Source organism: Oryctolagus cuniculus, chromosome 17 (assembly GCF_964237555.1).
Source record: "Oryctolagus cuniculus chromosome 17, mOryCun1.1, whole genome shotgun sequence".
In the NCBI taxonomy this organism is placed as follows: domain Eukaryota; kingdom Metazoa; phylum Chordata; class Mammalia; order Lagomorpha; family Leporidae; genus Oryctolagus; species Oryctolagus cuniculus.
The window spans coordinates 58,805,168-58,829,632 of record NC_091448.1 but is presented as its reverse complement, the minus strand read 5'-3'; the positions used below and the strand labels follow the sequence as shown (position 1 = coordinate 58,829,632).

The window sequence follows — 24,465 nt, the reverse complement described above, 5'->3', positions numbered from 1 at the left end:
CTATCCATGTCTGCTAGCGAATACCACTTCTCTGCTTGAGAAGTTTCCCACCTTACTGAGTTCTAAATCTCTCCTTTGATTACAAGGTTCTACATGAACCTGCTGGTAGGCTACTTCATTGGCCTCGTGTCCCCTGGGCTCTTTATTCTAGAAACACTCCCTTTTGCCCCTTCTCTGGTCCTGTGGCTGTTGTCCCACCTCGGGGACACTCACTTGCTGGTCCCTCAGTCTCTGACCTTCTTCTCTTGCTCTGCGTGTTTGGTGGTGGTGATGGGACCAGGAACGTTGGGCAGTACAATCAACAATAAAAAGAAATGTATTTTCGTATCAAGTAATAAAATTTGTTGTCCAGAAAAATAATAATAAAACAAAGAAACAAGCTAGAAAGTGCTGGAGATGAAGCACGCTACTGAAGTGTGGTCATCAGAGATCTGTCAGGTAAGGTGGCCTCTGGGTGACAGTCTTAGAAAAGTGGGAAAAGCTTCATTTTACAAATTCCTGAAGGACAGAGTGAGTGAATGCATAAAACCACACTTGACTTTTTATACCTTCTTCAGCTTTCTCCCACTGATGTATATTTACTGATTTCTCTCAAATTGCTGAGGCTTTGAGGATGAGACACATATTGTAAGTTGATGCTCAAAATATTTGAAACACTGAGGCCATTCCCTTAAGTGGAATGTTTAGTTCTAGACAGGCATGGATGAATGTTATCAGGTAGTATGATTTTTGACTCCAAATTTTATTTCCTTTCTTGTCTTATTGTCTTTTTTAAAAAATCAATTCCAAAGTAATAAACTAGAAGGGATAGCAGGCTTGGGTCACCTCTTGATTTCATGGCAATGCATCTGATGTTTTACCTGCAGTTGTGAACTCAACATATGGTTTCACACACTCTGAGTTTTATCAAGTTTATTAAGAGGTTTGCTTTTGGGGCTGGCATTGTGGCATAGTGGGTTAAGCTGACACCTGCTATACTGGCATCCTCTGTGGATGCCAGGTTGAGACTCAGCTGTTTCTCTCCCAATCCAGCTCCCTGCTAATGGCCTGGGAAAAGCAGTAGAAGATGGCCCAAGTGTTTGGGCCCCTGATCCCACATGGGAGACCTGGAAGAACCTCCTAGCTCCTGACTTCTGCCAGGCCCAGCCTGGCTGCTAAGGCCTTTGGGGAGTGAACCAGCGGATGGAAGACCTCGTTATTCCCGCACCCCTTACCCCTTTGTAGCTCTGCCTTTCAAATAAACAAAATAAATATTTTTTTAAAGAAGAGTTTTCCTCTAAGGCAAATGGATTTGGCTTTGTATCATGTGCATTTCAGCTTCTGGAGAGATGGAACTTGCTCTTCTTGATCTAATAGTGGGATGAGACACAGCACCACAGTCCCTGCTGCTCTAACAAAATACCTAAGAGTAGGTGACTCAGAAAGAACAAAGGTGAATTTTCTGGCAGTCCTGGAGGCTGGGAAGTCCATGATCAAAGTGCCAGCCTGTCGTTCCCCCTCTTCATGGAGGAACGACACTAAACCTTGCCTAGGCTTCATATCCGAGTCACGGCACCATTATGTCGCTCCCCCTCTTCGTGGAGGAATGACACAGGACCCTGTGCTGTTCTTTCGTCTGCTCGGCCCTCCCCGGGTTTGCTGCTGGTTCTTCCCGGGTTGGCTACTGTCCCTTCCACCTCCGTGGAAGGGCAGTTCCCCCTGGCCACATTCCCCACTTCCGCAGGGGAGCGGCACACCGCCGGCCGGCTCTCTCGGGGGCTGCACAGGTGTTCCTTCAGCTAGATGTCCCCCTTAGATGTTCCTGGTGCATGTTGTCTCTCCTCCTTTATAGTCCTCTTCCACCAATCCCAACTCTGCTACCCACACGCCAAGTACGCTGCTCTCCTCCAATCAGGAGCAGGTCCTACAGTTTATTGGTTGAACTGGAGGCAGCTGTGTAGAAGCTGTTTCTCCCTTCTCAGCGCCATATTGTGGGAGAGCAGATGCATAGAATAAGTCTTAATTCCAGTAACTTAGTCTAGTCCGAGTTGCTCCCCACACCAGCCTCCACTTTGGAGAGGGGCTTCTCTCTGCTGTGGAAACAGCACCTCATGGTGGTGCCCCCATGTGTCTGTAAGCAGAAGGGCAAAGTTTTCTTGAGCCCTCTGACAAGGGTGTTCATCTCACTGCTGGGGGGCAGGGAGAGCACCCTTGGGACCTGATCCCCTCCTGCTGGCCCCATCTCTTACGCTGTCTCATCAGGGTCCATTCTGAGGGCTCTCCGCAGACCACAGCACTTCGTAATCCTGGCGTTCGGTTGGCTGACCCTGGCAATGCGTGTTTCTATTTGCATGCTCCTGGAGTCTGTTTGTGAATGTTTAATTTACAAGGTTTACATTTGCGTCCACAAATCAGACCAGGGAAGAGCTCCTGTGTCTCTGCTTTGACAAGCCGTTGAGCCGGAGTTATACTAACTGTGAAGGGAACCAACAAGCTCTCTTTCTATGCTATTTCCTGCGCAGATGAATGTTCTGGGGCTTGAAGTTTTGAGAAAAAAAATTTACCCATGAATCTCTCTGAGCTGGTGCTGTTCGATACATTCCAAATTTCTTTTTGTGGTTATAGCTCTAATGAGAGCTTTAATTTCATTTTGAGTAAATTTGTAAAATTTTTATTTTACTGTCATGTGGGTCACGGCATCCATAGTTTTGAAATATTTCAGCATAGAGTTGTACAAACTAGTCATGGTTTTTGTTTATTTTTCTTTGTATCTCCTGGCTTTGTGTGTTTCTGCTTTCCTCTTTATGTTTATCGTTATTGTGTTTTTTATTCTTTTAAAGTTTTCTGATTAAGATAGAGCATTTTCATTGCTTAATTATTTTTGGAAATAGCTCTTGGAGCAGTTGATGGCGCCTTCCATTCTTCTGTTCTCTTGTTCAGTGAAAGAACTTTATTTCTATTGCCATTCTCTGCTCTTACATTTGGGAGTTACTATTTTATGTGGAATATTTATTAGATTAATTGCATGCATACATTAAGTGTTTTCTTTTTCTCTGAAAGTGTTTATCTTTTATCTTCGTCTGTTCTCTGGAGCACTTTCTTAAAATGATAGCCTCATTTACCAAAGCAAGTTTTTATCCTCTTTGCTATTCTCTGATTGTTCCTTTATTCATCATGACCTAATTTTGTTTTATCAGCATTGAATGTTGCTGAGAGTGTGAATTAAAAAGAAAACATCTCTTTGGAAAATTGTTAGCTATTTGCAAGAGAGTTTGCCAGTTTCTATAAAACCAGTGTGGTTGTGTACAGATACTATACAAGACAGCGCTCTCACCTGTAGGTATTTACTTTTGTGATTTCAAAGTTTACATTCAAACAAATGTTTAGAACGGCTTTATCCATAATCACCAAGACTGGGAAACAATGAATATGTCCTTCAAAACATTGACGGGTAAACACGCCAAAGGTGGGACTTAGTTAGTGCTTCACACAGCACCATGGACGAATCTTACATGCATGTAGCTAAGTGAAAGGAAGTAGACCCAAACGTTTATGCAGTATATGACCCCATTTCCATGACAGTCTGGAAAAGATAAAGCTATAAGAGTGCAAAATGGATGAACAGCAGCCAGAGGTTGGGGGAAAGGCAATGTTGACTACAAAGGGGATGCCTAGGAGAATTAAGGGTGATGGAATCATTCTGTATGATACTAGGTGATGTGTACATGACCCTACACATGTGCTACAACCCACAGAACTGAGTATGTATTACCAACGTATGTGTATTTAAAAAAAAACTACGTGCGAAGAGATCCAGTATGGAATGCAGGCTAACAAATGAATCTACTGTTATGCATGTAAGATAAAATTTCACTGCAGGAGTTGGGGGAATGGGATCTTATAAGTAACTTTGGCAAGCAATGTTTAGACTGGAGACTGTAAGACTAAAGAAGAGGAACCATGTATAATTGCTAGAGTGGGTAAAGTTGTTTTTCATGGAGATATACATTCATGATTCTGAAGTTGTTTCACCATACTGGGATTCAGCACATAAGTAAATGGGTGTTGGATACTAGGAACCAGATCTCTCACTGTTGGGGAGGAAAATTACAGATCAGCCAGGAGAACAGTCTAGACGAATCATGCAACATTGGGGTAAAGGTATCAGTATGAGCTTATGTTTAGCTTAACACACATACACAGAATAGATGCAAAAGTAACTATAGCGGTGTGCGTATGCCTGGTTAGCATACATACCCATGTTGCCTAGTCCTGTCCACTGAGAGAATTGAGAAACAATTCCTTAGGATACTCAAGTCACAGCAAGCACACGCAATGCATAGACCTCGGTTTCTGAATATCATTCTTCAATGAAAGGGACATGGGATTCTTAAGGCAGTGAATTTTTCTTGAACTCAGGCTGGGAAAACAGGAAATGAACCTGGAGTATCTTGTAGTGACACAAAACAAGGAAGTGCCACAAAACAGGAGGATAGAGTCATGTAAAAAGACACAGAACTGTCAATCTGAGAGAATCCTAAATGGCCACAGTTGGAACAACTTGAGCCAGAAATAAATGAAGCAGATTGGGTGATAAACCGAAGTATAAATATATGTGAGTCCATACTGATGTAAATAAATTAAGTACATGAATGAAGGAGGAAAGATAAATTTTATTTACAGAAAAAGTAAAAATGATACAGATGAATGACCCCTGGAGTATAATGCCCCTCTTTCTCTTTAGAGCAAGCTGGACTTGGAAGCTTACTTCCAAAGAATAGAGTAGAAATCGGGGACCATTATATAAATTGTTTTTTTTTAAAGTATGTATTAATTATTTGAGGGAGGAATGGAGGGAATACAAAAAGAGAAAGAGAAAGAGAGAGAAAGAGAGAGAGAGAGAGAACTCCCAAGAGCTGGTTTATTCCCCAAATGCCTACAACAACTGAGGCTGCACCAATGCCCATGTTAAGAGCCAGGAACTCTATCCAGGTCTCTCCTATTTATGATAGGCTCCTAAATACTGGAGTCACCATCTGCTGCCTCCTAGGGTGCACATTACTGGGGATGAGCAAACAGGAGCTGGAACCCGGGACTGAGCCCAGATAGTCTGATGTGTGACACGGGCAGATGCTCCTGCCTGGTAACCACCACCATAATCATGGGATAGGGATGACTATGTGCAGTGGGAATTCATGATGACATCATCTCCCCCGATGAGATACAATGACAAGGGCACTCACTCCCCATCTGTGGTGTTTTCCCCATAATTCATAGTCTTAGTCTAATTGTGGCAAAAATATCAGCCAAGCCCAAACTAAAGGTGGTGCTACAAAATACCAAGTACTCACCAAAAACTCAAAGATCTTGGAAAGGCAGAGAAACTGTGATTGACTTGCAGAGACTAAGAAGCATGATGGTGACAGAGACCCCTTTATCTGCGGGGATAAGTTTTAAAGCCCCCACTGGTTGCTCGAAACATATAGTAGTGAATCTATGCATAGTATACGTTTCCTTCTACAAATGAAAGGTCTTCAAAAAGTTCATGGAAAATGCATATGAAGGCTGGCACTGCGGCTCAATAGGCTAATCCTCCGCCTTGCGGCACCGGCACATCGGGTTCTAATCCCGGTCGGGGCACCAGATTCTGTCCCGGTTGCCCCTCTTCCAGGCCAGCTCTCTGCTGTGGCCCGGGAGTGCAGTGGAGGATGGCCCAAGTCCGTGGGCCCTGCACCCACATGGGAGACCAGGAGAAGCACCTGGCTCCTGCCTTCAGGTCAGCACGGTGCGCCGGCCATAGCGGCCACTGGGGGGCTGAACCAACGGCAAAGGAAGACCTTTCTCTCTGTCTCTCTCTCTCTCACTGTCCACTCTGCCTGTCAAAAAAAGAAAAAAAAAACTAGACAGAGTAAGAAACTTACAAAAATAACCAATTAGTACAATTATGACAAGACTATCATAACAGTTATGTGAATGTGTCCTTTCTCTCTCTCTCTCTCTCTCAACATCTTATTGTACTGATTGCTGTTGAACACAGGTAACTGAAACTGTGAAGGAAGCCCCAGATTAGGAGAGAACTACCGAAAATGCAATGTGATGGCCTGTATCAGATTTTGGAACGTGATAAGGACGCTAATGAACAAACTAGCAAAAGCCAAGTAACGTATGGAGTTCAGTTGAGAGCAATAAACTGGTGTTGGCTTCTTAGTTCTGACAATGCCCCATAGTGATACAAGATGGTTTTTATGAGGAACTGGATGAGGAGCATATAGCAACTGTCCGTACTATCTTTGCAATTATTCTACAAATCTAAAATTATTCCATATACAACTTTCATTAATTTTTTTCTTGTTTCTTGCAGTAATTCTATTTCATCAGGGCAAGGGGTGAGGGTGAGGGACACACGCTCTAAATGTTCAGATACGCCTTCTCTTCATATTTGCAGATAGTTCTCTGGCCACTCATCATCACGGAGGGAGGTCTCTGTCCACCCCGGGCACAGCTCCCAGGTGACACTCTACCAATTCTTTTTTTTTTTTTTTTTGACAGGCAGAGTGGACAGTGAGAGAGAGAGACAGAGAGAAAGGTCTTCCTTTTGCCGTTGGTTCACCCTCCAATGGCCGCCACGGCTGGCACCATGCAACCGGCACACCGCGTCGATCCGATGGCAGGAGCCAGGTGCTTCTCCTGGTCTCCCATGGGGTGCAGGGCCCAAGGACTTGGGCCATCCTCCACTGCACTCCCTGGTCACAGCAGAGAGCTGGCCTGGAAGAGGGGCAACCAGGACAGAATCTGGCGCCCCGACCGGGACTAGAACCCGGTGTGCCAGCGCCGCAAGGCGGAGGATTAGCCAATTCTATTTTCGAAAGTAGCTTGTCCTTCTTGACCAGGGACAGAGCTCTGTCTCCATGGAGACCCGCTGCCGGTGGTCAGCCAGCAATCTGGTCCACTGTTTCTGTGAGTAGCCATGGGCTGCCTCACACAGCACCTTAGGATCCTGTGCACCCGAGGCAGTGCTTCAGCCAGCCACTGGATGCTACTGGTGGACAATGCATGTCCCCTCTATTTCTCTTGTAGATTGTCGGCTTGACCTTTCCCCTTTGACCTCCTGCCTTTCCTGGCAGAGTCGTTACCTGGTTTTCCTTACGTCATTGCTTTGGTCACGGCCAATGAGAATCATGAGAGAGAAGTGGTGAATATCTGGACTTCAACCTCCACTCTCAACCAAGTTGGTGATTTGGAATATGATGTCTTAGGCCCTAGCAGCCTCATGGCAACAAATTATGAGACGGTGTTCTTATTCTTGCAACAATATCCCTTCCATACAAAGAACCCTCAACACTGAAGTTGTATTTCTGCATCCGGGTCAAGAATAAAGAAAGACGCTATTGTCTCTGGTATGAGATGAGACAATTAGTATGCCTGCTACTGTTTCAGAGATGAAATTTCTGCTATAATTCTATTGCAGGGGATGCCACTGTGGGGTAGTGGGTAAAGCTGCTGCCTGCAGCTCCAGCATGCCATATGGGTGCTGGTTTGAGTTCTAGTGGCTCCTCTTCTGATCTAGCTCTCTGCTGTGGCTTGGGAAAGCAGTAGAAGACAGCCCAGGTCATTGGGCCCCTGCATCCATGTGGGAAGCCTGGAGGAAGCTCCTGGCTCCTGGCTTCGGATTGGCTCATCTCTCGCTGTTGCGGCTATTTAGGTAGTGAACCAGTGGATGGAAGATCTCTCTCTCTCTCTCTCTCTCTGCTTCTGCCTCTTTGTAACTCTGACTTTCAAGGAAATAAGAAAATCTTTTTAAAATAATACTATTACAAGTTGAATCATTAACATGGTGAATTTTTCCTGAATTAGTTCCAGGAACTTTGCTTAGAAGGGACACTAGGCTCTTGCTCCTTTGTGAAGTACTGCTGTGGACTCCTCATTTGGTGATTTTCCCCCAGACATTGCGGGTGCTCTGATACCGGGAGCTGGCATGGCCTCTGGGTGCATTTGGGTTCCTCCTCATAATGCTCAGGCTTATTTTGTCAGGTGGCAGAGGGGGAGAAGGGGAGGCCAGGGGGAGGAGAATGCTGCACCTGGCAGTAGCCATACCTGGAGGGAAACATCACCTCCTCCTTATTAGCTGCAGCCGACTGCAGCGGAGGTAGCTGGTCTTACCAAGTGTCCCAGAGAGGGAAAGAAATATCTTCCTTTCCCATCTTAGGTTCATGGCTGGGGACAAAAAGGCAGATTAACAAGAGAAAAACATCCACAGTTATTTGAGTTTTATGCAACATGCGAGGCTTGAGACCCAAATAAAGAGGAAGAGCCACGTGGATTTTGTGCTAGGTTTGATGAAGGCATGGGCCGTTGTGTGGAAGGAGGCTTGGAGAGAGTCTGATCTATCGGTGAGGATCAGGGGGTAACTTAGCAAGACCTCTCCCTTCACACCCTTCTCTGAGACTCTGGGTCTTCAGAGATAAGGATGTTCTTGTCTTCTGGGTGGCGGGAAGGCAGCAAGGGACTTACGACCACTTCAGAGGAAAACTGTGAGAGAAGAACAGAGTTCTTGCCCAGTTTATGAGCTGCTCCAGGGCAGAAGGAGCAGGACAAGGTAACTATTGCCTTTCCAAATGCCATGGTGCCTCCTATTGGGGTGGCATGTCCTCAGTGCCACTGTCCCCTTTCTTTATTGAATGAATATGTCACCGTGCCTAGAGCAGCCAAGATCCCTGGGGCCAGACCTGGGTCCCACACAGGTGTCTGAGCCCAGTGTGTTGTCAGGGGCCAGTAGAATTCTGCTTTTTTCTCACTTACCTCTAGGCTGTCTCCTCCATGGTCCATTTTGCCTTTATTTTGTCTATGGAACTCCCTCTTTCCTCTTTTTTTTTCCTTTTCTTTTTAAGATTTATTTATTTACTTGAAAGGCAGAGTTATAGACAGACAGAGGGAGGCACAGAGAGAGAGAGAGGTCTTCCATCTGCTGGTTCATTCCCCAAATGGCGACAACAGCCAGAGCTGGGCTGATCCAAAGCCAAGAGTTAGGAGCTTTTTCTGGATATCTCCAGCAGATGCAGGAGCCCAAACACTTGGGCCATCTTCTCCTGCTTTCCCAGGCCATAGCAGAGAGCTGGATTGGAAGTGGAGCAGCTGGGACTTGAACCGCGTCCCTCTGGGATGCCAGCATCGCAGGTGGCTGCTTAGCCCACTACACCACAGCATTGGGCCCTCTTTTCTCTTTATGAACATTTTCCTTTTCAGCATGGTGACCTGTAGGTTATTAAGTTCTTCCCTCCACCCAGCCTTATCTGCTTTATACTTTCCAGAAATTCCTCCAAGTTTCTTGCAGTGAACACAACTCTTGCTTAGTTTCCAGGAGTGATGTAGGTTTTTCTCCCTGAGGTCTATGCAAAATTCTTTGATCAGTTCACTGGGAATTTGGCATGGGGGCTGAGAGGAGGGGTAATTGAATTCATGGGGCTCAGATTTCTCTCTTGAGCTAGCGGTCTCTGGTATGTTTGTATTTAATCACCCAGATACGCATTTTCTTCCTCCATGTTCAGTTTTCTGATGATACACTTCTTTGATTCACGGGAGCCTTTCCCCATCAGGCATTCAGTAAATCCAAGGGTACTCCAGAAAGTTCTTAGTGAGTGGAACTAAAAGAGAAGCTTATCTGGGTGGAAAAGGATTTTATTCTATTTTATTTTATTTGAAATCCATCAGCCACTTTTTCATTATCCCTGAACATTTTGAAGACCCCTCATGCTTGCTGAGTGAGTGTACTGAATGATTGGATTTAGAAGGTATTCAATAGAACTGGAAGATGGAGATGGCCCTATACTGAAGACTGTGCCTTTCTGTCTTGGCTTTCTCCTGCTTACACATGGAAGCACTGTCAGAGTTAGCATACTGACCCACGTCCTGTTGAGGTGGCGCCTCCACCCCTGCTCTGGGCTGAACCAGGTTTGCAGCCACATTGTATTGCTAGGGAATCCTGACCCTAGAAACAAACCCCTTAAATGGCTCCCCACCCCATCCCAGTGGGAAAGATACAAGAGGGACCATCAAGTGGCTCAGTGTGTCCTGGGCTGTGGAGGAAGAACAATTCCTGACAAAATGAGGAGGTGGAAGAAACAGTTTGGAGACTAAAAAAAAAAAAAAAAAAAACTCAAACAACTCCTGCCTGTCATTCTGTGGCATGCAGCTAGATTCGCATTTTATCTGGTGCCTGTGTTTCTCTTTGATCAAGTTGGCCGTTTGAAGGGATTTGGAGCCGAATAGATAATCCGAACTTTGAGCATAAATCAGGGGCTGTGGGCTGACGGATGCCTGGCACCTTCTTATGATAATGTATGATGGGGAATGGCAGGGGAAAATGCCACACAACCTTATCTCTGTGCAGCAGCCGCCACTGGGGGGCGGGGCGGGGGAAGAGTCTTGAGTCCAAAGGGGACAGGGGGTGGGGGCAGGAGAACTGTGTGTGTGTGTGTGTGTGTGTGTGTGTTTTGATAGCATGATGCTGAGTTAAAAATGCTATGGGGGCATTGCTGGAAACACAGCATTTTGGCATTTGACAGTGGCCAAGTACCAAAATAGCTGGATGAAAGTGACTGTCACCCGCGACTGTTTCCCCTTCATTGTGTTCACTCAGCTGTTGCTAGAATTCTGGGGCATGTGGAAGGGAGGGTCCTTTCTAGAAGCCTTTCAGGTTTGGATGGGAAGAGCATCTTCTGCCGGCCTCCTAGGGCACCCAAGCCGGGTCATGGGAAATGCTTCAAGGCACACATGGTGGTCTGGGACCAGGAGTCTCCTCTCAGAGGAACTTGAGATTGGTACTTGGGCCCCCTGTACAAAGCCGCTCTGCATGGGAGTGGACAAATGCAATCTACATCTCCTTTAGAGAGTTCCGTGCTTATGACCCCCAGGGAGATAGAGAATGAGGAACATGTATTTAACCCAGCACAGTCCCTGAGTTCGAGTCCCAGCTACGACTCCCTGATGCCAGTATTCTGCCATTACAGGCCCTGTGTTTGGGGGGGAGGGGGAGGGAGCAGACAAGCAGAGTCCTTGGGTTCTGCCACCCATATGGGAGACCTCCTAGGTGGAGTTCCCAGCTCTGGCGTCAGCCCCGGCTCTGTCCTGGCTGTTGCAGGCATTTGGAGGTGATCAGTGGGTGAGAGCTTTCTGTCTGTCTCTGTCTCGTTCTTTGTCTGCACTCCAATAAATAAAAATACAACCAAAAAATTTAAAAGAAAGAAAATGGAAATGCATTGGTCTTAAACATCCAAAATTTTACCACTGACTTGAGTTTTTTTTTTTTTTTTAAGATTTATTTATTTATTGGGGCCAGCATTGTAGTATAGCAGGTTAAGCTGTTACCTGTGATGTCAGCAGCCCATATGGGCACTGGTTAGAGTCCTAGATGTTCCACTTCTGATCCAGCTCCTTGCTACTGTGCCTGGGAAGGCAGTGGAAGATGGCCCAAGGGCTTGGGTCCTGATATCCATGTAGGAGACCCAGAAGAAGCTCCTGGCTGCTGGTTTCAGCCTGACTCACCCCTGGCTGTTGAAGTCATTTAGGGGAGTGAATCAGTAGATAGAAGATCTCTCTCCCTCTCTCTCTCCCTCTTTGAAAGACAGAGTTACAGAATGAGAGGGAGGGAGGGAGGGAGGGGGGAGACAGAGAGAGAGAGAGAGAGAGTCTTCCATTCACTGGTTCAGTCCTCAAATAGCTGAATGGTCAGTATAAATAGAAGCCAAGAGCCAGGAACTCCATCTGGGTATCACACACGTGGCCAAAGCCCAAGCACTTGGTCCATCTTCCACTGCCTTCCCAATCACATTAGCAGGGAGCTGAATCAGAAGTGGAACAGCCAGGACTTGAACTGGCATCTGTATAGAATGCCAGTTGCCCAGGTGGCAACTTAACCAGCTACACCACATGCCAGCCCCTACTTTTTTTTTCAACCCTGCAGATTCTGATGTCTGTTCAAGTGCATGCAAATGACCTCTGCCAATTAGGCAGGGCTCATCTGCCTTGGGACACAAGTCCACAAGCATCTGTTTTCTCTAACTAGGGGTTGAGAAGAGAGACAGGATGGGCAGCGGCAGTCTTCTGCATCAAGAAATGCAGGCAAGGGGCCAGCTCTGGAGCTCAGTGGGTTAAAGCCACTGCCTGCAGTGCCTTCATCCCACATATGTGCCAGTTCGTATCCTGGCTGCTCCACTTCCAATCTAGCTCCCTGCTAATGTGCCTGGGAAAGCAGTGGAAGATGGCCCAAGGACTTGGGTCCCTGCCACCCATGTGGGAGACCCAGAAGAAGCTCCTGCCTCTGGCCTGGCCTAGTTCTGGCTGTTGAGGCCACTTGGGAAGTGAACAAGTGATGGAAGAGTTCTCCCTCTCTCTCTGTAACTCTACCTTTCAAATAAATAAATAAGTCTTTTAGTATTTTTTTGTTCTACTTAATACCATTGGTTGAACTCTTTAATTAACACACAATTATTCTTAAGGTGTTTTAATTTAACTGAAAAGTGATCCCTGTTGAATATAAGAGTGGGAACAAGAGTGCTCACAAGGACTTACCCCTAATGGTAGGGCTAGAAACATGCCAGGGGATTCCAATTCAATCCCATCAAGGTGGCATGCACCAATGCCATCTTACTAGTCAAAGTGATCAGTTTAAGTTCATAATTGACCATAATGATAGGATTAAGTGTCAAAGGGATCACATAAACAAGACTAGTGTCTGCTAATAATAACTGTTAGAACTAAAAAGGGAGAATGATCCAACATGAGAAGCAGGATACACAGCAGACTCGTAGAATGGCAGATACCCTAAACAGCACTCTGGCCTCAGAATCAGCCCTTAAGGCATTCGAATCTGGCTAAAAAGTCCATGAGAATTTCTTAGGCATAGAAAGCCAAGACACTGTGGAGAAAATTATGACCTAAATGAAAGATCTCTGTGAGTGAGATCCCAGTGGAAAGAATGGGCCATCAAAGAAGGAGGTACCTTTCTCTGAAGGGAGGAGAGAAATTTCACTTTGACTACGACCTTGTCTAAATAAGATCAAACTTTCACTTTGCTTATGGCTTTGTCTAAATAAGGTCAGAATTTGTGAACTCAGGAGGCTTCCATAGCCTTGTCAGCTCATGCCAAGAGCCTTGGGTGATTACTGACATCATAAATAAGAGTGTCAATTGTTAAATCAACAATGGGAGTCACTGTACACTTGCTCCCCATGTAGGATCTCTGTCCTTAATGTGTTGTACTATGTGAATTAACAGTAAAACTACTACTCAAACAGTATTTTACACTTTGTGTATCTGTGTGGGTGCAAACTGTTGAAATCTTAATATATACCACATTTATCTTCTGTATATAAAGATAATTGAAAATGAATCTTGATGAAGAATGGGATGGGAGAGGGAGTGGGAGATGGGATGGTTGTGGGTGGGAAGGAGGTTATGGGGGAAAAGCCACTATAATTCAAAATTTGTACTTTTGATATTTATATTTATTAAATAAAAGTTTAAAAAAATGAAAGAAAAGCAGTCAAGTGACTAACACCTCTGAAGATGCAGATGGTAAATGACCCCCTGAGAGTGAACATGCTGAAATGCATGGTGTTTTGTCTGAATTATTCATTCCGCTGCTTCCCCACCTTCAACAAGATGGGCAAAGTCAGACCAAAAAAAAAAAAAAGGGTCTTCTGATAACAAGAAATTCCTGAGATGGACTTGTCCAGGAAAGGTTTTTGCATGGAACCCTATGGCCTTTGTCCCAATTTCCTTGTCATAGATTGACAGCTGAATCACGTGGTCTTTCATCATTGAGAGGCTGTGGCTGCTACTCAAGGAATCAAGGAATCAGGATTCGCCTCCCACTGCTTCCGTGGTTCGAGGATCCTGAAAAATTAATGCCTGCATGTTTTCTTGTGCTACCCCAGCACGTCCGATAGAGCTCCTCAGGGCCAGCCTGGGGAGCTCAGGGGTGGAGCGGGATGATGAGTGTCAATGACAAAGGAACCACACCGCAGCCAGGAGATCAGTCAACGCCCAGGGCGCAGTGGGGGGTTCTCGACTTTATTGGGAGGGGAAGAGTTTTTATAGACACAGAAAGGGGCTGTCCAGGGCACAAGGGAACTGAGCCAACCAGCTGAAAGGTAAGGCAGGACACGAGCCGGGCACGCCCTCAAGGGCCTATCACAGCCGAGGACACGTACTGTTCATGAATACGGAAGTCTCCTGTCAGGCTAGGTACCTCCCCTGGGGGCCATCTTGGATTGTTGGAAACGCTGAGTCACTGGGATGCAGAAGTGCGGCAAACTCGAACAAAGGCTTAGAGGCCTTGTTGAGTGAAGGCTTAGCAACTTTGTTTCCTTTTCGATTGGAGCCTCCTCCCCACCCCACCCCCGCAACTTGGTAATTTATAAGGAAGGATTTGGGGAGGGGGTTTGCTCAGTTCTGGAAACTGTCAAGTTCAAGATCGAGAGGCTGCACCTGGTGAGGACCTTGAGCTATTTTGCAGCAAGCTGGCAAAGCACCAGGCAACAGGTAGGTGCAGAGGCAAGAACGCGCGGGTGGTGGCCGCCATAGCTGTCTGATTCCCAGGAGAAAAGCGTTCAAGCTTGGATGAATGCCCCGCCCCATGGCACAAACCGCTCCCAGCAGACCTGCCCCCAACACTGCCGCACTGGGAACCAAGCCGCAGCACCGCGGTGGAACAAACCCTGTGCAAGCCCACGGGAATGAACAAGCAGCAAACACGGAGCTCTCCTCCTGCTAGCCGTCTCTGCTTCAGCGCTTCAGGCACATGTCTAACTTCTCCTAGGAAAAATATAAACACCAAAATGGGGGCTATTCCTAAGTCCCCTCGCGCCTGCTCCACCATCTACACAGCGGTGTGGAATGCCTTGTATTAACGTTTACTGCCCACTTGGCAGAGCTGTCACGTCAGATGTTTTACGTGCATTATCTTATAAACCCAGAAATGGAAAGAAAGAGCCAGATATAACAATCTCTGTCTGTGCCTGCCAAGTTTAGATGCTAACACAGAAATGACTAAAGAGAAGTAATTGCGACTCTTTCCTTGGTCACTTCATTACTGTGTGTGCCACGGAGGTTTCAGCTTCAGTTAAGTGGGAAAATTAATACTTCTGAATCTCCAAAGGTTTGGTTGTTAAGATTTTCCTCCTTCTAGATTTGGCTTGGACCCGTGAGCTGTTTCAAAGTTCATATATGGGCTCAGAAGTGTGGAGCAGCAGGTTAAGCTACTGCCTGAGACACCGGCATGCCCGGTGAGCTCTGGTTCCAGTCCCCGCCCTTTTGTTTCAGATCGACTCCCAGTTAATGCGCTTGGGAAAGCAGCATGGGATGTTCCAAGTACCAGGACCCCTGCTATTCATGTAGGAGACTTCTATAGAGCTCTGGGCTCCTGGCTTTGGCCTGGCCCAGCTCCGGTCATTGTGGCCATTTTGGAGAGTGAACCAGTAGATGGAAGATTCTAATTCTCTCTCTCTCTCTCTCTCTCCCCCTCCCTCCCTGCCCCTCTCTCCCTCTCTCTACCCTGTCTCTGTAACTCTCCATTTCAAATAAATAAAGATTTAAATAATTTAAAGTTCATACTTTCCTTCTGATTCAAGAAAACACAAAACTGAAAGAGTAAAAGGACTCACAGCTAGTAAGATGTGAAGCTACTTCAAAAAGTTCATGGAAAAGTAGGCAGGGTCGGCACTGTGGTACAGTGGATTAAAGCCCTGGCCTGCAGCACCGGCATCCCATATGGGCACCGGTTCTGGTCCTGGCTGCTCCTCTTCTGATCCAGCTCTCTGCTGTGGCCTGGGAAAGCAGTGGAGGATGGCCCAAGTCCTTGAACCCCTGCACCCGCATGGGAGACCCAGAAGAAGCTCCTGACTCCTGGCTTTGGATTGGTGCAGCTCTGGCCATTGTGACCACCTGGGGAGTGAACCAGCGGATGGAAGACCTCTCTCTCTGTCTCTACCTCTCTCTGTAACTCTGTCTTTAAAAAAAAAAAAAGAAGAGAAAAGTGGGCTTATCTCAGTGCCTCCAAATTTTGGTGCCTATGAGTAATTTTTTCATAATACACATTTTTTCTTGAACTTGTTAAAGATCTGTTGCTTGCATGGATTTCAAAACGTTTTGTACCAAAAGGAAAATCTTTAAGACAGCCTACAGAATGGGAAAAAAATATTTGCAAGCTACTCATCCTTCAAAGGATGGATATCTGGAGTATACCAGCAGCTCAAAATACTCAGCAACCAAAAAACAACCTATCCAGTTAAGACATGGGTGCAAAAGACCTGAACAGACAGTACTGGAAATAAGAAATGCACTTGTTCCTCTCCTGGTAGGTCTAGCAATACATGATATGGTGAAGGGCAGCCTTGGGCAGAAACATCTGGTAGGATTCTTACCTCCAAAATGTGCCTCCTTGGCATTTGAGAAAAAAGCAGAGGCAGGGAGGCCCCTGTCACCCTCCCCTTTACCCTTCTACTCGGAAGCACATCCCAGAACTTAAGGAGGGTGTTCTGACCTTCCCCAGAAGCAGGTCAAAAGGTGCCCTCCAGCCGGCGCCGCGGCTCACTAGGCTAATCCTCCGCCTAGCAGCGCCGGCACACCGGGTTCTAGTCCCGGTCAGGGCGCCGGATTCTGTCCCGGTTGCCCCTCTTCCAGGACAGCTCTCTGCTGTGGCCAGGGAGTACAGTGGAGGATGGCCCAGGTGCTTGGGCCCTGCACCCCATGGGAGACCAAGAAAAGCACCTGGACCTGGCTCCTGGCTCCTGCCATCGGATCAGCGCGGTGCGCTGGCCGCAGCGCGCCGGCCGCGGCGGCCATTGGAGGGTGAACCAACGGCAAAGGAAGACCTTTCTCACTGTCTCTCTCTCTCACTGTTTACTCTGCCTGTCAAAACAAACAAACAAACAAAAAAAAAAAAACAAAAAAAAAAAAACAAAAAAAAACGCCCTCCCTACACCTGGAGGGAAAGAGCAACCTGACCTCTGGAGACCCAAGGACCCGGAGCAAGGTCTGAACCAACAGGCTTCGCTACATTGTCCCCGGTTTTTGACCACTAGATGGTGCTGTCTTTGACCGCGCCCACTTCTGCCCTACCGTCCACTCTTCATCGGTACACAGGCTTCTCTGATTCTTTTTGTGTCTGAAAGCTCCCTTGTCTGGGATAAAACATACTAAATGCATGTGTGTGTTTTTCCCTGTTGTTCAGTCTTCTGTTATAAACCCTTCCTTCAAGGGCCTAAGAAAGGGTTTTCTTCTCCCTCCATCCCCAACAAAGCCAGACAGGTACCTGAAATGTGAATGCTGGGGACAGTTCAGGGGGCAGAGCCGAGGACTTCTCAGCCCAGGTCTTCAGATCAGGTTCCCCTGAGTGAGGCAGGAGGAAGGCACACGGCTCACAGAGGGTCCTTGTTAGCAACGGAATTCAGGTGACGTTCTGGATGATTGTGTGGTCGGGATGATGGAACTCTGGATTGGAAGTGGAGCAGCCTGGACTCTAACTGGTGCCCATATGGGATGCCAGCATTGTAGGGGGTAGGTTAACCCTCTGTGCCAGAACATCACCCCTATTTTCCTTTTTAAAAAATCTTAATTTTATTTGAGAGAGAGAGAGAGAGAGAGAGAATGTCTATCCACTGGATCACTCCCTAAATGCCTGTAAATGCCCAGGCAGTTGGACCAGCTGAAGCCAGGAGCAAGGAACTCTGGGCAGATGACTGGGAACCAATCATTTGAACCATCACCTGCTACTTTCCAGGGTGTGGATCAACAGGAAGCTGGAATTGGAAATAGAGCCAAGACTTGAACCCAGGCACTCCAGTATAGCACATGGACATCCCAAGCAATGTATTAATCACCACTCTAAATGCCTTCTCCTTCTTTCTTATACTGAGATTGAGATGGACAAATTCTCAATGTTCCTGTCATTGAATCACGAAAGTGTGCTATTGGATACCTTATATACAGTTCACAACAACCCTGAAGTAACTGTTTCAACAATTCCCAGGAAGTTAAGCAAAGAAAAATCATGGGCCGGCGCCGCGGCTCACTAGGCTAATCCTCTGCCTTGCGGCGCTGGCACACCGGGTTCTAATCCCGGTCGGGGTGCTGGATTCTGTCCTGGTTACTCCTCTTCCAGGACAGCTCTCTGCTGTGGCCAGGGAGTGCAGTGGAGGATGGCCCAAGTGCTTGGGCCCTGCACCCCACGGGAGACCAGAATAAGTACCTGGCTCCTGCCTTCGGATCAGTGCAGTGTGCCGGCCACAGCGCGCTGGCTGCAGCGGCCATTGGAGGGTGAACCAATGGCAAAGGAAGACCTTTCTCTCTGTCTCTCTCTCTCACTGTCCACTCTGCCTGTCAAAAGAAAAAAAAAAAAAAAAAGAAAGAAAGAAAAAAAGAAAAATTACGGACCAGCAATACTCGGTGAGCCTAAATCCCTGTGGGAGTTCACTGAGGCAGATGGTGAGTGGTGGAGGTTGTGAGGAGTGGAGGTGGGGTTCCAGTGTTCAGAATGTGAAGATACCCTGTTTCTCCATTTCTTCCCAGAGTTTATGAGCAAAGGGAATATCAGCTCATACAGGTACACATCCCTTACCTGAAACACTTGAGACCAGAACTGCTCCAGATTTGGATTTTTTTTTTTTTGAATTTGGAATATTTCCATGGACTGTACTGGTTGAGCAACTCTAGTCCAAAAAAGCTGAAAGCTTGATTTCAAGCTCTTGGATTAGAGATTTCTCATCTCTACTTCAGAATATTTGGCTTCCATCCAGGCTCTTCACACGGGCTGAAATGGTCTTTCCTCCTTTCAGTGTCCAAATCCCGGTCATCCCCTCAGTCCAAACGCCAGCCCTTCCATTTGAGTTTGTCTGTTCTGCACACTGGAGGAAGCCTTTCTTCTCCAAGTTGGCCCTGACTCCCATAGCTGCCCTCATTGTGTCCCTTTTCAAGACACAAGCTGACCTCCTAAAATATTTACTTAGAATCAGTATTTGAGTGAGCATCTGAGCACTCTCCTGTACTGGTCGCCTCTTAAATATTTATTGAATAAGTGTTAGGAGGTCAAAAGCATAGGAGGACATAAAAACATGTAGAAGGCCATCGCAAAAGTTTGTCGAACACATAAATTACTAATGTGCAGAATATTAGCAAAAACTTTCAACACAAGGCTCTTATGCTAATCATAATGGCTTGTCCCAATAAATAGAATTCCTACTTCATAATTTAACACATTTGATCAGCTGGATGACCATGGAAAGAGTTCTGAGTTAAGAGCTAGAAGAACCGGGCTGGAGATTCGATCGATGCCCCATTGAGCTATGAACTAGATCTGCAACTAACGATTTTGGGAGCTTCAGAGGGTGTATGTGACCCATGAACGTCTGTCCTTTCATTCCATCAAATAAATCAAATGGCTAAATCAGATGATCTTTTTTAAAAAAAATTTATTTATTTTGAGAATCAGAGTTAAAGAAAGAGAGAGATCTTCCGTCTGCTGTTTCTGTCCCCAAATGGCTACAAAGGCCAGCCATGAATCAGACTGAAGCCAGGAGCTACATTTGGGTCTCCCACTTGGGTGTCAGGGGCCCCAGTACTTGGGCCATCTTCTGCTACCTCTCTCAGGTCGTTAGTAGGGAGCTGGATTGGAAGTGAAGCAGCCGGGACTTGAACTGGTGCCCATGTGGATGCCAGCATCGCAGGCAGTGGCTTTACCTGGTGTGCCACAATACCAACTCTGGATCACGTGATCTTTAAGTCCTTTAAAGATGTTGTGATCGAGGAGTCAGTACAGTGTTAGAGAGGGAGAAACAGAGAGACAAATTTGGTCAAATTTGGGATTAACTTGTAGAGTAGAATTGGCAGGAATTGTGAATGGGTTGGAATCAAATCTTGGCATGTGTTCATGGCAAGGATGTCTGTAAGCTCTGAGTCTATGCCCCTTAGGAAGCCCACACCCTATGTCAGAGTGCCTGGGTCCAAATTTTGGCTCCACTTCCAATTCCAGCTTCCTGCTAACGTACACCATGGGAAGTTGCTCGAGTACCTGGGTCCCTGCCACCCATGTGGGTGACTCTGATTGAGTTTTGGGCTCCTGGTTCTGGCTTGGCTCTGGCTATTTGTGGCATTTGGAGAGTGAACAAGCAGAATACCTTGCTCTTTTTTATGTCTGTCTCTTTGCCTTTCAAATAAATAACTAAAATTGGCAATTAAATAAAAAAATACAGATTTTTTTTTTGTCTAGCAAGTTTCTAAACAGTTACTTGGAAATATTTGGCATTTTCTTCCTTTCTCTTTCTTTTTCAGAAAATATATTTTTTTTAACTTTTATTTAATGAATATAAATTTCCAAAGTACGGCTTATGGATTACAATGGTTTCCCCCCCAATAACGTCCCTCCCACCCGCAACTCTCCCCTTTCCCACTCCCTCTCCCCTTCCATTCACATCAAGATTCATAGAAAATATATTTTGAATTTACATTATAGTCAAAGGCTTAGTGCTCCACTAAATAGAGTTCAACAGGTAAAAAGTAAAAAGACCCTAATTCAGCAGGATATATAGGCAAAGGGCTACAAACAATAATCAAATGAAATGATGGCCATTTCACACCTATGCAGTGCATTTTAAAATAATCACAGATCATTTAAATTATAGTAGTATATCACTCTTAGCCATTGGTTTAACAAAGAAATAAAAATTTGAAAGAAAGAAAGAAAGGGAAAGAGAGGAAGGAAAGGTGGGATTGAAAGGGAGGGAAGAAGGGAGCATCATTATGTTTGGAATTGCATCTACGAACTACACTGAATCTGTTCTCTTTGTGTAAATATCATATTAACTTGAAAAATGAAGTACTGTATGGTTAAAAAAGGCAATATTTGACATTTTGAGGGATTTTTTTCATTTATTTTCTATTCAGCCAACAACCTGCAGAAAAGGCCACCAAGAATATACCTGCAGATGACTAAGGGCTCGTCAGCTGCATTGTGTGTCTGACTATAGGATGCTCCTGACCTTGACATTGGTTTTAAGGGTTATGGGTAATAATCACCACTGGACATCTGGTGCCATGATCCAGGTGAATGTGATGAACCTTTCCAAATTTTCCTCTGTGGCTGCGTTGAGTTCACTTTCCTTATACACAGGAAAATTGGAGTGTAGAGGGAGATGGGGTGTCCATTTAGTTATTTAGTCTTGAGCAGTGAATTCAATTAATGAACAATTGATCCAATTAAATAATAACGTGATGAGTACAGCAAAAGGTTAATGACGAATTTGGTTATTTCAACTGTCTTAATAGATTAGAACAAGTCAACTGATCAACATTGCTTCATTGCCTTCAAATTTAACCACACTTCCACTTAAAATAACTGTATGCTGCCTGAATGGTTCCTTCCGTCTCCCCATTCCACATGCACAACCTATTTTTATTTTATTTTGATGGTACACTCGCAATGACAGATGGGTTAAACCAATCAGTGTATCATCTTTAAAAAGGATTCCACCCTCAATGTACACCTCCAGGGTCACAATCCTTTATTCATATGAGAGAGAAAAATGTCACCCATTGCAGTCGGCTGACAAATCGCCTCACTGGCTGAGCCTCTTCCCTTTCTGCCTACCCTTAGGTAAGATCAATTACATTCCCACACATCCTTCATTCCCCCCACCAATGTGTTCATTTTCCACTGACTCTACCCACTGATGGACTTCACCCCCTGGGGCTTCCAAGGGAGCCGGAAATTAACACAGACTTTTCTAATTACTTTGTCCTTTTCAAAGCAAACCATCCTTTCTTGTGTATCCAGGAAGCTGTCTACATCATTATTATCTGGCTCCCAAAGCTCTTCTCTCCTCATTAATTCTGTTCCCTGATGTAGTTATTCTTCAACTCGAGTAGAGATATGCCCAATTTCAAGTCTGGACAAATGAAATGCATAATCCCCACCTCCACCCCGCCTCCATTGCTGTCCCCCCTCCCCCAGTTAAAGTGTCTGATTGGAAAACTGCTAGTGAGCCACCTCAAAAACACTTCTGTTTAAGAGCAAGACAATTCAATTGCTAAGAGGCAGTGGTAGGTAGCTGCTGTCCAAGATGAGTTTCTGGAAATTTGGGGGGCAAATTACCCTGTCTAGAATTCTCTTGAGAAATGGTCTGATTTTGTGGGAGAACCCTGGAGCTGGAATCAGAGGACCTGAATCTATATTTTCCTTAAATGTGTGACTTTAGCTAGGCAGCCAGTAATAGACACAGGTTAATCATCAAACACACACTACAAGTTGCACGAAATGGGCTGGTTTTGAAGTGCTAGCTCTGGGCTCTGGATTTGCAGTTTACTTCTCTGTGTTTTCCTTTTTTCGGTGTTGGGTTTATCCTCAATATGGTATCAACATGGCTACAGGGACTCCAGCAGTCACATTTAGCCCCCAAAATATCCAGGGGTGCTCCACTGATCATCTGCTCCTCTCTCAGAACAAGAAATCCATTTCCTAGTGACTCCTTAACATTACCGATTGACTAGAACCACAGCACAACTCTCCCCTTGACCAATCCCATGTGAAAAGCATGGGATGACCGACCACAATGGGCTTTGGCCAGTGGCTTGAGCCATTGGCTACAGAGTAGAATCACTTGCAGAACTTTTGATTTCTGAAATTCTCAGAGCACAGTGCCGAACACTGAAATCGGGTCTGGAATATGGAATCACTGCAAATATTTTCAAAACTTCTCAGAGCGCTGTTATTGAGGATCAAGGGTGATGATGAAGAATAATTAGAATCTACTCAAATATTTCTCCTGCATTATAAAGAAGTTGATTGCTGAACAATGCAGGTGTCTGGTAGGCAGGAGGAACAGGGAAGCAGCGGGTGGCTAGGGTCCCGCAGAGTTCACTTCATTGCCCAGAGGCACACTTGTGAGATGGAAGCTGGCCTCTGTCCTCAGCTGCCAGAGTTGGTGTGAAAATCCAAGTCAATACACCTGTATGTATGCATGCATGTTTGTATGTAAATCAGTCTAGGAAACATTCTCAATGTCCATATATGGGTACAGATGGGTGACTGTTCTTCCTGCTCTTTGGTCCAGATAACCATGGAGGGGCTGGGGCGGGTCTGGCAGAGGTCAAGGCTCTCTGTCATGAAGCAAATCAGATACAAAAGGAGACTGCTAAGAGAGATCTGAACACATAGAGAAAAGGTGGGAAAACACAGCCAGACTTTTTGTCTGTTTCCGACTGCTGACCATGCAGAAGCTTGGAGTCCAACACCGAGACCAGGGATCCTTAGACTTTAGCTTGTGACAGCATCACCTGGTTGGGCTGTTGAAGCCAATTGCTGGGCCCTAGTAGGTTGGGGTGGGTGGGGGTAGGGGACTGCTTATCTACATTTGTAGAATGTTCCTGAGTGATGTGGACCTGGCCAGTTCGGGAACTTCAGGTACCAGACTTCTATTTATGTTTCCGTTAAGATTGGTGGTTCTCGAAGTGTGGACTCTGGGGCCAGCATCTTCAGCACCTCTTGGGAACATGTGAGATGTGAAATTCTCAGGTCCCGCCCCCTCCAGGCCTGCCTAATCAGAAACTCTGGGGTGAGGCCCTTCGGTCTGTGTTGTAACAAGCCCTCCACGTGACTCCGATGCCTGAGAATAACTGATCATTCCTGGCTACACATTAAAATTTATGGCTCACATAACACAAAGGAAGAATAATGCCTGAACTCTTCCCCTAGATGTGCCTTAAAGAAACAAAAAAAAAAAAAATAAAATAAACTATCCAAATGGTTAGGAGGTGCAGCTAGGGTGTGTATCCATCCATCTCCAACTTTCATGCGCTAATTACTTGGGGATATTATTAAAAAGAGGGCGCTGATGCAATAGTCCGGGATGGGCTTTGAGTTTCTGTTTGGATACTGAGATCCCTGGTAACATAGCTGTGGCTGTGGTCTTCCGACTTTGTCTTAGAGTAGCCAGGATTTATCTTCATGATTAACGGGACTCTCCCAGCCTTCATCTCTGCCCCTAGCGTGAATGTTCAGCACTTTGCCATGCAGCTGTGGAGGGGCGTGGCTTTGTCCCAGGCATCTCTGAGAAGACAGAGTGTGACCCAAAGGGATGCTTTACAATCTCTCCTCAGACACTTCCCCCTCTCATTGTCCATCACGCCCACTGATGTGACTGGGTCTCCCTTTGCAATACAATGATTGGTCAGACAGCACCAAAGCTGCAGCCTCTGATGCTCCAAAAAGAACTCCTTCAGTGCCAGAAGCACTCTGCTAGGAGTTACAGAGTGTCCCCCCCCCCTTTCCAAAATTTGTATTTAAACATCATCCCCATGCAAGAGTACTGGGAAGTGATGGAGTCATCGGCATTGCACCCCCAGGAATGGCATTGGGTGCCTTATAAAGGGGTGTGCCAGGGGCAATTCACCCCCTTTCTGCTCTTCTACTTTCTGCACATGGAGACACGGTGTTCA

The 24,465-nt window shown here is 45.9% G+C and overlaps 1 long non-coding RNA gene across 2 annotated transcripts in view; it reads right to left on the bottom strand.

The window, feature by feature from the left end:
- LOC127484425 (uncharacterized) overlaps positions 1–17,454 on the bottom strand; it is a 44,773-nt gene extending 27,319 nt beyond the window's left edge. The window contains exon 1 of one of the 2 annotated variants that reach the window (XR_011383292.1): positions 17,291–17,454. This is a non-coding gene — a long non-coding RNA (uncharacterized lncRNA). The remainder of the gene's footprint in view (positions 1–17,290) is intronic. The other variant, XR_011383291.1, reaches the window with a different exon arrangement.
- Positions 17,455–24,465: the final 7,011 nt, after the last annotated feature.